We start from the raw sequence: 15518 nt of genomic DNA, 5'->3' as shown, positions 1-15518 counted from the left end.
TCTTTTTTTTTTTCCTTCAAGAATTTTAAAAGCTGTTTGAGATAAAATTTGCAAAAAACAATGGAAAGGCTGGTTTTCTGAGTGATAAGCTTCATGCCGGAATTTTAAAGAAGACATGTTGTAACAATAATGCTATTCTACCTGAGGAAAATGTTAATTAATGTGCCTCTCTTTTTGTTTTTTGATTTTTGCCTGTTTTCTAGCTCATTAGGTATCTCTTTGGAATGGGTGTTCTAGCATTATCACGGAGCCATTGAATATTTGTTAGTGAAAATTGGACATTTTATTCGTGAAATTCTATAAATTTATTTTTTTACTTTTAATATTTTCCAAAGTTAAATCAACTTTTTGTTGTTTTGTTTTGGTTCACACCCGGCGGTGCTCAGAGGTTACTCCTGGCTCTGTGCTCAGATATCACCCTTGGCAGGCTTTGGGGGACCATATGGATCGCCAGGAATTGAACTGAGGTCTGTCGGAGTTAGCTGCATGCAAGGCAAATGCCCTACCGCTGTGCTATCACATCAACTCAAATCAACATCTTTTAAGTCATGCATGAAGTAAAATATGAGCACCCTCTCTCCTACCCATTCCTCCCCACCCCCCAAAAAAAAAACCACCAATATTGGGGCAGGACAATCCAGGAGTTAAGGCTTTTGCCTCACATGTGTACTGCCACCCTGGTTCAATCCCCAAGTACTGCCCAAGATGACCCCTGAGCATTCCTACTCCATTGGCAGCTCCTGAGTACTACACAATGTGACCCAGCACCCCCCAGAAAAGTCAGTCTCCACAAACTCTATGTGTCAGTGAGCCTTTAAGGAGCCTCCTTTGCCACATGTCCCAGTGGGCTCTGGAACAGATGAGCCCAACCCTAGGCCCTCAGACCTCCTGCTCTGACTTGGTGCTTTGAGAGCCATTAGCAGGCTGAGCTCAGGAGATCTGAGTCTACCCGAATTGAATCTCCTCCAGATGTGCAGGGGGCATAGCAGAACCCCACAGCAGCCTTAGGTCTGGCTTCCTATGCCAAGAGCATGTTCTTAGGAAGCTATAGGAAGTCCCCATGGTCACCCACAAGAAATAGGGAGACCTAGACTCAGATGCCCTGCTGGAGGTTCTACTGATCAACCCACTGTCCTCCATCCATGCTAAAGGGAACAAGAAAGTAGGGTGACTCAGGAGTGGGAGCAGAATGAGGGATACATCTCTGAGGGGCTGTTTATCTATGTCTGGTCCTCAGCAGACTCTGGCATGAGCAGAGTTTACTTAACAGATGAGGAGGAGGGAACTTCATCAATCATTATTGAGCCCAATGGCTACTTAGATGGGAACCTCAGCAGGACCATCACACAGTCTCAAGAAAGATTGGCTCCCCTCAGGCAACCTGAGGCGAGTTAACTGGTTTGAACACCTGAGGAGGGACAATGTCCTCCCCCAGATCCCCCACAGGAAAGAGTTCACAGGCTCACCTTGTGGGGGGGGAACAAGCTGTTCATGGGCACCCTGAATCTGCATCAGCCTGTGTATCTCCCTCCCCACTCCCCCAGGGCCCCTGTCTGGCTTTGTGTGCAGGACCAAAGGTGATGGCACAGAGGTGACTTCGTGGGTTGAGGCCCTGCCCACCTGCCCGCCCTCGGGATCGATCCTTTAATGTGACTTATCAGAAAGAGAAAGAACTGTTTACTTTCAAAGCCTGGACCCCATAAAGGGCCATCGGAGAAGCCTCCGCCCACAGAAGTGCGAAGGTGGGCCAGAGTCACCACACAGGATCAAGGTGGGAGAGGGAAGATGCCTGTCCCATGGAGGACACCTCCCTGGATGTGAGAAGACAGAGGAAGATTTTAGGCACCGACGGGAAGGTAAGAGTGTCCCTCCTCTTGTGCCTTTTACCTCCCCACGAGTGAGTCTGGCTCTTTGGGGAGTGGCCCCCAACTCTGAGAATGGGGCTCAGAGCGTCCCCAGATCTTTTGTGGTGTGTTTGTTTGTTTGGGGGGCCATACCCAGCAGTGCTTACTCCTGACTCCACACTCAGAGATTATTCCTGGTGGGCCTCAGGGGACCACATGTATGTGGGGGCTCAAACCCCTATTAGTTGCTTTTCAAGGCAGGCACCTTGCCTTCTGTACTAACCCTTTAATCACTCCCTAGGTATTTGTTTTTAAACCCCTCCTCATGTGAAGTGCCAGACACAACATAGTTTATCTGCCAAGATGATTCTGTGTCCGGGGTCTGAGGGCCCAGGACACTCTCTCTGGGAGCTCTTCTCAGCCCAGGAGGGAGAGATTCAGGCCAGCAGGGAGGGGACCCATGATGTTATCTATCTATGCCCTTCTGTGACTACCATCGGTCTGTGACACTCAGACCCTGACCTGTTGGGTGATGGTTTCATCTAACAGCAATAGCAAAGCCTTGAAGCAAGGTGCCACAGGGGGACAGAATGAACAGAGGTCAGGTGAGGGGACCCACTCTGGCCTAAAATATCGGGCAGGCCACCCACCAGGGTTCTATGTTGTCTCCCCAGGTGGTCAGGGGCCATCTGAGGAAATAGACATTCCTCTGTCAAGTCGGTGTATTTCTGGCTCTGTAAGTAGCAGGCACCCATCCAGCAGAGAACCTGGTGTCTGAGAATCCTGGGGTCTCAGCCTGATGGCCCACTCTTCAGCCTGGATCACTGAAAATGTAAGGATTTTCAGAAAATCTAAGGATAGTCCAGTCACCCCTCCAGGGCAGATTTAGGTAAAAGGAAAGAACAGTTCTGCTCTCGACTGACAAGTGTGTTCTATTTTAAAATCTCCATGAGCTTTCAATATGACAAGCCTAAGCCCTATACTGACTTTCTTTGTCTTCATCTCTAGATAAAAAAAAAAGCCTGAAAGAACCAAATGGAGGCATTGAGCACTTCTATTTTAAATGACAGGAGCTGCGAGTTTGAATTAAGAAAAAGAAAGTGTCTCTATTATTGGCTTTTTAAGAAATTTCTTTGGAGGTGGTTTGTATTGAGCTGACACTTCACAGTTCTCTGGGCTCGTTTTTCTCAGTTTCCTGAGTTTGGTCCTAGAATGTTCTCAGGGAATAAAATATCAAACAAAGACAAGCTGCCACCTGGATAGCTCTGACTGAGAGAGGAGAGTTTTGTGAGAGGGCAGTATCTGCACACCTAAGACTATTTGTTCATCTAAGATTGTTTGTTGCTCATCTACTGATGAACTTGTTAGCAAGAGTGAGGCCTAATTATGGCTTCCTCCACAGTGACTCACTGGCCCAATTTAGGTAAAAGAACCCAGTACATTTCAAGGGGAGTAAACCCAGTCTTGCCTGTTTCTCATATTCAAAACTCCATGGGAAACACCATTCAGAACACAAAGGGGAAACTGAGTTTGAACCCTGAGTGTTTTGTAAGCCACAACCTTTGACCTGTTCTCAGGAAAGACCCCTCGAGGCCTTTCCTAAGAGGCAGACAACCAAGTTGGCCTTTGGACCACCCCAATGAACATCACACATCTTTGCTTTGGTGTTAATGCTTTCTCAGAAATAACAGTATAATTACTTCTCAACCAGCTGGTAAACCATCTGTATGTTATTAACTAGTACCATTTAAGTTCAGTGTTAAATAAGGGGGAAAATGTTAAACAAAGTTGTTGTTGTTTTATGTTTTAATTTGAAGATGAGAAAGCTTGTGAATCTCCAAATAGCTAGCTCATGGCCAGTTTTTATTGATTACTAATAATATATGGGATGGATTTTTTTTTTTAAATAAGAACAGTCTGTTGGTTTGCCTACATTGCTTTGCACGTTGACAGACTTGACCTGCTTCTGTAGAAACAATCAAAGAATAAGGAACAAGAATGATAGTGCAATGTTTAAAAAAGACTGTGAGGTCAAGGCCTGAGCAATAGCACAGTGGGGAGGGCGTTGGCCTTGCACATGGCTGACCAGGGTTTGAGCTCCTATATTCCACATGGTTTGCCAAGAGTAAGAGTAGCCCCTGAGTTGGATGTAGTTCAAAAAACCAAATAAATAAATAAATAAGTTAAAAAAAAAAACCTGTTGAGGGGTAGGGACAAAAAAAACCTGTTGAGTGCAGAGCAATAGTATTGCAGGTAGAGTATTTGCCTTCCATATACCAGGCACAGATTTTACCCCAAACACTCAATATAGTTCCCACCAAGGGTCATTGCTGAGCACAGAGCCAGAAATAAGCCCTGAGCACGGCAAAGCTTGATCCCCCAAAATAAAACAATAATAACAAACTGTTTATAGGCTGAGATACTGACATATATTCTGTAAATGCTTCTTGATTAGTGCACTTATACTATCAAATTATTGTCCTGTGTAATAAGCATTTCACTAAGACATTCCTGAAAAATCAGATTGGGACTCATCTTAGTACAAAGGTGACTTTTGTTTTCTTTGCAATGGGGCCACACTCAATGGAGGTGATGGGATTAAGGACAACCATGTGGTGCTGTGGAGTGAAACAGTTTTCCACATGCAAAGCTCTTCAGGCCCCTGAGCCATCTCCACAGTTGTCACAGAGATCAATAAGGTAAGTTCTAATTTTAGGGAATGTTCACAAGAAAGAAAAATTTACTAGTGAACACACAGTTTTAAATAATTTGAATTCTCATTTCTCCCCCAAGAACAAAATTTTTACTTTTGTTAAATAAATTAGTAAAAGCAGAGAAGCAACAGTGAAAAACTATAATTTTTCCATTAAAAATCACTACATTTGGGGCCCGGAGAGATAGCACAGCGGTGTTTGCCTTGCAAGCAGCCGATCCAGGACCAAAGGTGGTTGGTTCGAATCCCGGTGTCCCATATGGTCCCCCGTGCCTGCCAGGAGCTGTTTCTGAGCAGACAGCCAGGAGTAACCCCTGAGCACTGCCGGGTGTGACCCAAAAAAAAACAAAACAAAACAAAACAAAATCACTACATTTGGGGTTTCTGCCCAGGTATGTTTCCTTTGTTCTTTTTCTTTTATTTTTCAGAGAAAGGGGCCCATACTCTGTCAGTAGCTTTAAAAACTCCTTCATCTCATATTTTTTGTATCTCTTCCCAAGTCAGCATCATTTTCCTATAATATCAGCTTAAAGAACTGGATTTGGTGATAAATCAATCACTTATCTCCTATCCTTGGACATATAAGCTGTTTCCAGTTTTCATTATTATAAATATAAACAAACTTATAGGTAAATCCTTTGACATCTCTGCAAGAAAACAAAAAAAAATTTCCTACAAATTTAAGAGCTTTTACTCGTGGTACTCAAGATATTTTTGGTGGCCAAGGGAATCAAGATTTTTATGGAGGGAGAATGTTGGTAAGATTGACCTGTAAGACATTAATTTCAATGCTGTAAAACAGAGCCCAGTGAGAGAAACTCAGGGATGCTTGGTCTCTGCTTAGAGAACTTGAGAAATGAATGGACCTGAGTTGTGGTATGGTATGGAATCCTAGTGACTGTCCTATCAGGAACCTTTATGCTGGGGAGTCATTCACTTGACTGGATTTGCAGAATCTTCTTTCAGGGCAGATACCTCTCTCAGTGACTAGTAAGTGGGGAGTATTTCTGTTGTGGATCTCTGAAACTAAGCAGATGATGACCTTGGTAGCTTGTGAGAAGCTAATAGAGTGTCCATCCCACATTACCCTACTCCAGGGTTAAAGTTCTATGATAGTGACTAGGACCAGCAAGGACTCTTAGAGTTTGTAGCTGAAAATATTCCCCTGAAAAGTTCCAGCAGAACTCAGTGGGCCTTCTCGTGGGCACAGTGTCCCTCTGCTGCACAGAGGTGCTGGGTGATAGGCAGAATGACCCCCAGAATCAGGCTTCGCTGGGGAGAGAGGCAAGTGGACAGAGTGGCCAAGGTCCAGCTCAGCTCCAACCCAATGAGGCAGTCACCTTTATGATGTCCTAGGTACCATGTGCCCTTGCTTGGCACACTGATGGCACTGTATGGGAGCCAATTTGATGGGGAAAATTCAAACCTTGTTTTCAATTGTTGTGAACTGGCCAATTTTATGGCTGGTTAAATATTAACACCTCAGTAATCCTTGGGATAAAATATACTAAATCCCTCCCACCCACCCTCAGAATTAGGGGAGGGGGATCAGGGATTAGATGAAAAGCTTCTTTTCCTCTCATTCTCCATGGAAGACTGAGCTTCCTTTTTTTTTTTAAATAATTTTCATAGGGAGCCAAATAAACAGAAAAGATTTTTTTTATAGGAAGCTCCTGTTTGCCAGGAAACAAAAGAGTATTATTAAGAAATTCTCTCCCTGTTTCCTTCTTTTCCTGACATTCCCTCATCTCCCACCTTCTATTATAACTGAAGAGGAATGTGAAACTGAGATTGGAAACTCTGAGTCCCAATGGACAATTCTGTGTCAATAAGTGACTCTACAAGGTTAGAGCCCTCTGGATATGTGTTCCCACACAAACCTTGTTTTGTAGCACAATAATAATGGTTTGGACTCTGTGGATGGGGTTAGAAGGGAGCTGGGGGATTTCCAGTGATCAGTTCTAATATCATGGCTTCTGTTTTGTAAAATCCACTCTCTCTCACTGCCTTTCAGAAATGCTTGCAATTAGATTTCTCACCATTTTCATCAGGGCACTCCAGCCTGGGGCTAGGAGATCTTCACAGACTGGGCACAGAACTCCAAACAACAGAATCGCCTGTCTAAAAGGACTATTCCAGATTCTGAGGCCTTCAATGGTGGGCTCTTTCCATTGTGCTCTTCCCATTTATGACTCTCTTCTCTCTGCTCAGGTGACCACGCTGACCTGGCTTCCTAACTGAGGTGGAATGCGGAGGTGACATGAACCAGTTTGGGCCTGCAGAGCTTCCTTAGCAGAGCTGTGGAGTGTGACAATGGTGTTTGTGTCCAAACTTCTCAAACGCCATTCTCACACTAAATAGCTACTGTTAGGCAATCCTTCAGCTTGCTGGTTCATCTTGTAGCAGGGGTCTCCAGCGTATAATGACTAAATAAATATCTTGTCCTTTTGGTGCTCTGAAGCCAAGTCAGCTGCCCCTGACTTCGCTTGTGCTGCTATTAAATCCTCTCACGACTGATGAGTTTTCTCATTTTTCTGCATCAACAAGATCACTGTGTGTCCTCAAGAACCCCCAGGAACACAAGGCTTGGCACATGGTCTTCGCTCATACCCTGCTCATTGAGTTGAAATGCAAGAAGGGGATAGTTGGAGATGCCCCAAACCCAAACAAAATCTAGGTCAAGCAGACAGCAGGCTTCTGGGTGCAAAATTAAAAGTAAGTGTGTTACTGTTCATTAAAAAAAAAAAAGATAGACTCTAAAAAAATAAACACTAATAAACTGATATATGGCTTATGTGACCTTTCTGAAATTCTGAAACATAGTTGATTTCTACTGATTTGAATGAATTTCCAGTCTGTTTATTGCCCTGGTATGCTAAGTCCTTCTTCCTTATGTTTCTCCGAATTCCCATCAGGAAATTATATATGAGTTGCCACAGCAAACTCAACTGTTGGACACCTGCTGGGTGGTCTGGTTTGGACTGTGTTCTTCAGGAGGCTTTAAAGCAAGGAACAGGGCCTGCGTGTGCTGCTCTAAAACTTCTCTCCCAGACTTACCTAAATGAACCAGCATATGTTCAAGCAAACCCAATGGGCTGGAGCAATCATCAGAAACAAGTTGGCTCATTCGTTGATTCATTCATTCACCCACACATCACACACCACTCTTTGCACCGGGGTCTAACATTTCCAGTTAGTCTAACTCCAGTTCTAACTGGAGTGTGGGAAAGGGGTCTCTGACTCCCCTGTGAAAGGACATTCAGTTGTTTCAGGTGAGTTTATAGGGGGACTCGATGAGTGAAACATTGTTAAACAACACCAGTTCCCTTGTTGGAGATCCAAGATGTCTCCTGCCAGGTATTTTGCTCTCCAATCTCCTCACTCCTGGCATCAAGAGGTGAACCAGGGGCCGGAGAGATAGCACAGCGGTGTTTGCCTTACAAGCAGCTGACCCAGGACCCAAAGTGGTTGGTTCGAATCCTGGTGTCCCATATGGTCCTCCGAGCCTGCCAGGAGCTATTTCTGAGCAGAGAGCCAGGAGTAACCCCTGAGCAACGCCGGGTATGGCCCAAACACCCCCCCAAAAAAGAAGTGAACCAGAACCCCCAGTGTTTCTTTGGTGTGTTTTTGCAGAGATGACACTAAGTGAGGGAGGACCAATAATAGTGGGTCATTTACACATTGTCTCACTGAATCCAAATAGCACAAGGTGGGAATGATAGGCATGACCTATCTCTGGTGGCTCCCAGAGAGGTGGGGTGCTTTGTGGGGCTCTGCGAGGACTTTGAGTCCTTAACCTTTTGCCTCCCCAGTTTGGGTTATTCCCCAAACCTCACAGTCCCTTCTAGGATGGTGGAGAGATGGGTCTCATAAGGGTAGGTACATATTTGGGTCCTGGGCTGTCCTTCAGCTTTTTCCAGGGTGCCAAAGGAAGTCTGTGAAATGTTGGAAAGAGGTTAGGGGTTCACCTGACAGGGGACATGGACCAGAGCTGCCCAGTCCTTTTCAGAGGGTATCTCCTGCTTTGTGCAGGACTTAGGAGTCCTGCAGCACAAGTCCAATCAATATGGTAGCCAGGTCCAATGTCCTCCTTATTCTGAGGATCTGGAAGGCAGAGGGTTGTGTCCCAGGTCCTTGTCTGCACACAACTGAGCTGGCTGTCTCAGCCCCAGGTCCTGTTTCCTGCCCCCAGGAGAAGACATGACAGTGAGCTTGGGCTTACAGATGAGGGCTGGAGTTGTAGTACACCACCTTCAAACATACCTATACAGACACCTGCACACACTTAAACACACCTACACACTACATCCACTTGCAAACACAGCTACACAACCTACACACACACACACACACACACACACACACACACACACACACACACACACACACACACACACTAGATCAAGGAAAAGCTTGAACTTGGAGAGGATCTTTAGTCCTAGTCAAAGGTTGGCCCTGCCCAGCCCCACCTCAGCTTGGGTGCTCCTGGCAGGAGGAACAGCAGTGCCCCCTGTCTTTTGTATGAAAAATAGCAGCCGGCGTGCCAGAGCATGCTGGGTCCTGGGCACAGAGAGAAAACTTCTCCAAGACTCACAGGGCCAGTGCACTCCTGTGTGTCCAGGACTGAAGCACCAGTGGCTTTGTGACCCTGAGAAGGCTATCCAGAGAAAGTGATGTCTGGGTGAAAACTTATAAGACATGTGAGATTTCTCCAATGAATGAAGAAGGAGACCAGGCATAAGGTGCCCGGGGCTGCTGTTTCCAAGTTCTAGGAGAGAAGGGAACCTTTGTACAGGATCGGAGAGGGTGTCAGTAAGTAGTCAAGACTGTGTGGTACTCTGGTGCCAGAGCAATAGAACAGTGGGTAGAAGGTTTGTTTTGCATAGGGCCAGCCTAGCTTCAAGCTCCAGTATCCCATATGGTCCCCTGAACACTGCCAGGAATAATTTCAGAGCACAGAGCCAGGAACACCCATGAGCACCTCCAGGTGTGATATAAAAAAGAAAAAGAGGCCCGGAGAGATAGCACAGCAGTGTTTGCCTTGCAAGCAGCTGATTCAGGACCTAAGGTGGTTGGTTCGAATCCCGGTGTCCCATATGGTCCCCCGTGCCTGCCAGGAGCTATTTCTGAGCAGACAGCCAGGAGTAACCCCTGAGCACCGCCGGGTGTGGCCCAAAAACCAAAAAAAAAAAAAAAGAAAAAGAAAAAAGAAAAAGATAGTCCTCTGTGCTCCTCTGCATCAAGCTCAACTAGGATGAAGTCTGAGATTAAGGAAGGAGAAAAACAAAGGCAGCACAGCTCTGCCAGAGGCCAGCACTGAGGGCTAGGCCAGTCTTTGGGCTCAGATTGGAACCAGAACTGACTACAAACCAGTACTGACCAGAGGAGTTCTTCTCAACTTCAGCCCTTATCCTACTCGGCACATGAAACACCTCCTATCTCTCTTCCCACTACCACCTGCCCTACACGAGAAGGGATACCCTGACTGCAGGCCTGAATGAACAAGCTCAATTCTTTTTGGGGGAACTCAGACATGCTGTTGTTGTTGCATCACCCAACTCTGTTCACGCCAGAAGTCTTGCCTTCGTTTTAGAAAGCTGACCCGCTGTGGCCTTGCTGCCTGATCTGCCCCACCTTGACTAAATTTCTCTGGAGCTAGGGAGATTTGGGACATTGGTGATGGGAATGTTGCACTGGTGAAGGGGGGTATTCTTCACATGACTGAAACCCAACCATAATCACGTTTGTAATCAAGGTGTTTAAATAAAGATATTAAAATTTTTTCTCTGGAGCCAACAAAATATTCCTTTTTCTATGTAGCATGGAATTTGGGACAACATAGATACAGAGTAATTCAGCAAGTATGCTTTATATCTTATTCACTTATGCTTAATAATTGAAGCAAGTATACTACTCTGATGGAAATACTCTCATTCATGCAATATAGAGGAATGCTATTCAAATCAAAGGGGAGGAAAAATCCCACTCTTGTTTTTATAAATGTATCCATATATAACCATGTACATCAGTAGTCTCAAACTCAATTTACCTGGGGGCCGCAGGAGGCAAAGTCGGGGTGAGGCAGGGCCACATAAGGGATTTCACAAAAAAAAAGTCCTCAAATGTCATTACTAACAGTTTTAATTATTTCTTCTAAACATGAATAGAACATTGAGTGAAGATCATGAACAGTTCTTCTGAACATGGCATCTTTTGCCTATTCCTTGCTGCCAGAGACTTGACAGCGCTTCTTCTCACAAATCTGAACCACATTTGGCTTTAGAGAGGAAGAAATTGAGACCCTCAGTATGGCTTGAAGATGATCATCATTAAGTCTAGACCTGTACTTTGACTTATTGAAGTTCAATGTGGAGAATAACTTTGCACACAAATATGTGCTCCCAAAAAGGTGCATGTTGCGCTTAAACATTTGGGAAAGCTCAGGGAAGCTGGGGGGCAATTCTCTCAAAAATTGCCTATGCATGTCTGCTTTTCCACTAATCTCTCTGAACTTGGTTTTGAGATCAGTGTATTGCAGGTCAATGAGCTCCATTTAAAGCACAAGAGGGGCATCTTGCACATCAATGGAAAAGGGGTCCACAAAAATTTGGAAAGTGGCTCTGTGCTTTTTGAAGTCTGCAAATCTGTGATCAAATTTCTTTTCTAGTTTAAAAATAGCATCAACATATTTCTCACCACTGAATAGTATGCCTGCATCCACAAGTTCCTTGCATGCTGGGAGATGGCAAAGGTTTGTCTGAGAGAGCTGGGATTTCCATAACACAAGTTTTGTGGAGAATGCTCTCACGTTGTCATAGGCAGCACTGATAAACTGCCCCGGGCCTTGTAACATCTTGTTTAGTACATTCAGCTTATGTGTGATGTCAACAAGAAAAGCTAAGTCTAAGCAATTTGTGATCACTCAACTCAGAAACAGCATTCCCATCCTTCTCCATGAAGGTTTTCACTTCTTCTCTCAACTCAAAAAATCTTTTCAGGACACTTCCCCTGCTGAGCCAACGTACCTCGGTGAAATAGAGCACATCTCCATATTCTGACTCCATTTCCTCTAAGAAAGCATGGAACCTCCTGTGCTTTAAGCCCCTGGATCTGATTTGGTTGATGCATTTCACAAACAACAGACATCACATTGTCACACGGCAGGCATCTACTGCAAAGGGTCTACTGAAGTATAATGCAGTGAAGAGCAATGGCCTTCTCTACACCCTCCTCTTCAAGTTTATTTTTGAGCAAGTGCCACCAGTCCATTTTTCCTCCCTGTCATCGATGGCGCTCCAGCGGTTATTATTCCAATAAACCTCATCCATGGCAAACCTGCATTCTCAATGGCATCACACAGATGCCAAAATATCTCATTAGCAGTGGTCTGGCCATGCATTGGAATTATTGCGAGCAGCTCCTTTGTCAATTCAAAATTGCAATCAACACCACGGACATAAATTGTGAGCTACACAGTGCCTGTTATATCTGTGCCCTCATCAAGCGCAACTGAGTATGCATCAAAACATTTGGCTTTCTCACACAGTTGATGATAAATGTCACTTGACATGTCAGAAATGCGCTCTGCCACAGTGTTGGCAGAAAGGCTGATTTTGCTAAACTGACCTCTTTTCCAGACAGCCTGTAACATGCTTTTTAGCAAACTCTCCTTCTGTGAATGGTTTCCTTGCCTTAGCAATCATCTCACTAACCATGTAACTAGCTTCGACTGATGCAACATTCTCCTTGGTTGCTTTCTTGAAGAAATCTTGTTGCCTCATTAGACATGCTTTAAGACTGGCAACCCACTTGGCTCTCTCATTTCCTTGATATTTTGCACATTCCTCGGCATGTTTAGTTGAATAATGGCGTTTCAAGTTGTATTTGTTGTGCTCTGCAACTTTCTCTGAGCAAATAAGATATGTGGGGATGCCCCTGTGCTCAACAAAGAAATACTGCATCTCCCACTTTTCCTGAAATTGTCTGTGCTCGTCATCAATCTTTCTCTTCACTGCAGGCTTTGATGAAGTCATGATGAAGGTATGACAAAATCTAATTCTGTAATAAACTTCTCTCCCTTCTCTCCCTTAGGCCTCCGATAATGCAAAGGACAGTGGGCAGGAGCAGCAGAAATGACGTCTGCACTAGGTGTAAAGTATTCGCGATTATTCGCTTACCAAATATTCGCAATAAAAAAATCACATTAGTCCAAAAAATATTGTACGGAGGGCCGCAACGGCCCCACGAGTTTGAGACCCCTAATCTACATGATAGATGCAGAAACTCATCATGTTTCCCACAAGTCAAATATATAGTTTCAGTTCATCAGGAGCACCTGGTGTCTACTGCTAATTTATATTGTGATGGCATTTTAATAAAACCAAAATGAGCTCTACAATTTCCTATAAACAAAAATTTCCAATGGACCAAGGACAGTCAATTATTAATACAACCATTCAAAGGATTATAGCTGTTTCTTATGGAGTGCAAGTTCAAACCTGTCAACACCAGAGGTAATCATTTATATTTAATTTTATACATTAATTCCACTTAAATTCTTTACCAAGTATAACATATGGAAACAGTCTTTCCATAGGCAAAAAATGTGGAAACATTTAAAAAAATAAGGAGTCATTTTTTAAAGTAACTGATTAGATTTCATAGGCTACTCTTGGAAACAGGATCTTGCTGGATAGAATCCCTTCAATTTGTGATGTATTGCATGCATTGAACTAAACCAATTCTTCTGTGTATTATTCTAGGAGCACAGCAAAACATAGATCATAGGTAGTAAAAAAAATATGCTAGAAGGTATAAAGCTAATTTGCACCATCCTTCTTCCTGACAGTATGCTAAAATATGTACATTCATGATGGTTGTTGAATCATAGAGTCCTGAGCCACTCATTACTGGTCTTCTCATATACCTCCAGATATGATATGCCAAGAAGAGCATATTGAGAGCCAGTGTGAGCCACTCTGCAGCAAAAAGAAACATGACACAGAAGAAAGCCTGGAGGAGGTACTCGGGCAGTATGAGAGAATTCAGGGTATTACACTAGTCTATAGGATTTTTGTAATCAGTCTTCAGCTCATCAATTGCTGTAATGTGCCAGATGGTGAAAAAGATAAATGCAGAGGTGAGCAGCAGCTCCAGCATATAGCAGAAGGCCATGATTGTAAACACCATTGCCAAGAAGGAGAAGCACCAAGCAGCACCTGAGCCAATGGACCAGAGATATTTTTTTTATTTTATTTATTTATTTTTTATTTAAACACCTTGATTACATACATGATTGTGTTTGGGTTTCAGTCATGTAAAGAACACCACCCATCACCAGTGCAACATTCCCATCACCAATGTCCCAAGTCTCCCTCCTCCCCACCCGACCCCCGCCTGTACTCTAAACAGGCTCTCCATTTCCCTCATACATTCTCATTATTAGGACAGTTCAAAATGTAGTTATTTCTCTAACTAAACTCATCACTCTTTGTGGTGAGCTTCCTAAGGTGAGCTGGAACTTCCAGCTCTTTTCTCTTTTGTCTCTGAAAATTATTTTTGCAAGAATGTCTTTCATTTTTCTTAAAACCCATAGATGAGTGAGACCATTCTGCATTTTTCTCTCTCTCTTTCTGACTTATTTCACTCAGCATAATAGATTCCATGTACATCCATGTATAGGAAAATTTCATGACTTCATCTCTCCTGACAGCTGCATAATATTCCATTGTGTATATGTACCACAGTTTCTTTAGCCATTCGTCTGTTGAAGGGCATCTTGGTTGTTTCCAGAGTCTTGCTATGGTAAATAGTGCTGCAATGAATATAGGTGTAAGGAAGGGATTTTTGTATTGTATTTTTGTGTTCCTAGGGTATATCCTAGGAGTGGTATAGCTGGATCGTATGGGAACTCGATTTCCAGTTTTTGGAGGAATCTCCATATCGCTTTCCATAAAGGTTGAACTAGACGGCATTCCCACCAGCAGTGGATAAGAGTTCCTTTCTCTCCACATCCCCGCCAACACTGTTTATTCTCATTCTTTGTGATGTGTGCCATTCTCTGTGGTGTGAGGTGGTATCTCATCGTTGTTTTGATTTGCATCTCCCTGATGATTAGTGATGTGGAGCACTTTTTCATGAGACCAGAGATATTTTTAAAAGCACCAGGTGAAGCTAAATTGTAGCCCAAATTGAGCTCCTCTGCACTAGGAGGGTCGCCTGAGAAGTGCTCTATTGTAATGACTCTGAGAACTTGACTGGCAAGCAGTAACAACTTGACAAGAAAACACATGCAGTTCTCTGGTCCTGTGATTCAGATTAAGGAGGGTTTTATTTCTCTCTCCTTCAATAATAAATCCAAGGTTATGTGTCTAAGACTGGAGCAGTATTTCCTGTAGTATCTTTTGCAACTTGAGTCTGTCTTGAAGTTCACATGATCTTGTCCTCATGGCCACATGAGGTTGCCAGTGCTCTGGCCACCAGGTTCATGTTCTAGGCAGAAAAAAAATTAAAGGTAGACAGGTAGAGAAGACAGCTGCTATAGCTCAATCTCCTTTACAAGCCCTACCAGGATCTTTGCTTGAGTCTCATTGGTCTGAATTGTGACATAGGGCAAGGGAGTCTAGGAAATGTGGTATTTTAACGATGTACCTTACCATTATGAACAAAATTGGGTTTTGTTCCTAAAGAAGAAGGAGACAGAAAATGGCTTGATAGTAGAAAATCTGCTTTGCACAAGTATGCATGAGGCTCTGGATTTGACTCTGACCTCTTACCCTAATCTCTCCCCAAGAAAGATAAAATAACTGAGGCCAGAGAGAAAGTACAACAGGTAGGGCACTTGCCTTGCATGTAGTCAACCCGGATTCAATACCCAGCATTTTATATGATCCTCTGAGCACTACAAGGAGTAATTCCGGGGTGCAGATCTAGGATTAAGTTCTGCTCATAGCCATATATGG

General features: G+C 43.8%; 1 pseudogene; it reads right to left on the bottom strand.

Moving 5' to 3' along the window:
* Positions 1-13338: 13338 nt before the first annotated feature.
* Positions 13339-13746, bottom strand: LOC126020578 (protein cornichon homolog 1-like; annotated as a pseudogene).
* Positions 13747-15518: the final 1772 nt, after the last annotated feature.

The sequence above is a fragment of the Suncus etruscus genome, chromosome 10 (assembly GCF_024139225.1).
Source record: "Suncus etruscus isolate mSunEtr1 chromosome 10, mSunEtr1.pri.cur, whole genome shotgun sequence".
NCBI lineage: Eukaryota > Metazoa > Chordata > Mammalia > Eulipotyphla > Soricidae > Suncus > Suncus etruscus.
Note: the sequence above shows the minus strand (reverse complement) of the source record. Positions and strands in the feature narration are given on the sequence as shown.